Raw genomic sequence first — 1849 nt, 5'->3', positions numbered from 1 at the left:
CATGAAACATAACATTTGCATCATAGAGGTACCAGAAGGAAGAGAATCTGAGAAAGGAATAGAGAATCTGTTTGAACAAATAATGGCAGAAAAATTCCCTAACCAAAAATTCCCTAACCTGGTGAAGGAAAAAGTCATGAGTTTTCAGGAAACACAGAGTCCCAATCAAGATGAACTCCAAAAGGCCCAAACTTAGGCACATAATAATTAAAATGGCAAATATTAGGGACAAAGAAAGAATCTTAAAGGAAGCAAGAGAGAGACAGAAAGTTACCTAAAAGGGAGCTCCCATTAGATTGTCACCTGATTTCTCAACAAAAACACTTCAGACCATAAAGGAGTGGCATGAACTATACAAAGTTATGAAAACCAAGGGACTGAATCCGAAACTACTCTATCCAGCAAGGCTATCATTCAAAATTGAAGGTGAATTAAAGAACTTCACAGACAAAAAAAAAGGCTAAGAGTTTACTTAGGCACATAATAATTAAAATGGCAAATATTAGGGACAAAGAAAGAATCTTAAAGGAAGCAAGAGAGAGACAGAAAGTTACCTAAAAGGGAGCTCCCATTAGATTGTCACCTGATTTCTCAACAAAAACACTTCAGACCATAAAGGAGTGGCATGAACTATACAAAGTTATGAAAACCAAGGGACTGAATCCGAAACTACTCTATCCAGCAAGGCTATCATTCAAAATTGAAGGTGAATTAAAGAACTTCACAGACAAAAAAAAAGGCTAAGAGTTTATTATCACCAAACCAGCAATGAAAGAAATGCTAAAGGGGCTATTGTAAGAAGAAGAAATAGAGAAAAAGGGGAACACGGGCATAAAGAATAAGAAAGGCAACAAATAAGTACCTATAAATAATAACCTTAAATGCAAATTGCTTAAATGCTCCAATCGAAAGACATATGGTAACTGAATAGATAAGAAAACATGAATATATATATATATATGATTTCTACAAGAGACCCACCACAGAACAAAGGTCTCACATAGAATGAAAATGAATGGATAGAAAATATTTCCCAGACAAATGGAAATTAAAAAAGCTGGGGTAACAATACTCATATCTGACAAAATAGATTTTGAAGTGAAAGCTATAATAAGAACTAATAAAGGCTACTTCATAATACTAAAGGGACCCATACAACAAGAGGATATATCTCTGGTAAGCTTATATGCACCCAATAGAGGAGTACCCAAATATGTAAAATAACTTCTGGAGAATTTTAAGGAAGAGATCAACAGCAATACAGTCATAGTAGGGGATTTAAACACCTCACTGACATCAGTGCATATATCTTCTAGACAAAAAATCAACATGGAAACTGCAAACCTAAACAACTCACTGGATCAGATGGAATTAATTGACATTTTTAGAACATTTTACCCCAAAGCTATAGAATATACATTCTTTTCAAGTGCACATGAGATATTTTCAAAGATAGGCCAAATATTAGCACATAAATTACTTCTCTTCAAGTTCAAGACTGAAATTATATCAAGCATCTTCTCAGATCACAATGCCATGAAATTATAAATCAATTATAATAAAAACAATCAAACACAAAATGGCTAAACAGCATGCTATTAAACAATGAACGGGTTACCAAAGAAATAAAAGAATAAATAAAACACATCCTGGAAAAAAATGAAAATTAAAACTCAACAATCCTAAATCTATTAGAAACAGTGAAAGCAGTCCAGAGAAGGAAGTTTTCAGCTTTACAGGCCCATCTAAGATAGAAAGAAAGAAGAAAGAGAGAAGAAAGAAAGAAAAGAAAGAAATAAAGAAAGAGAGAGAGAGAGAGAGATAGAGAGAGAGAGAGAGAGAGAGAGGA

Source organism: Myotis davidii, unplaced genomic scaffold (assembly GCF_000327345.1).
Source record: "Myotis davidii unplaced genomic scaffold, ASM32734v1 scaffold2326, whole genome shotgun sequence".
NCBI classification, from domain to species: Eukaryota; Metazoa; Chordata; class Mammalia; order Chiroptera; family Vespertilionidae; genus Myotis; species Myotis davidii.
Note: the sequence above shows the minus strand (reverse complement) of the source record.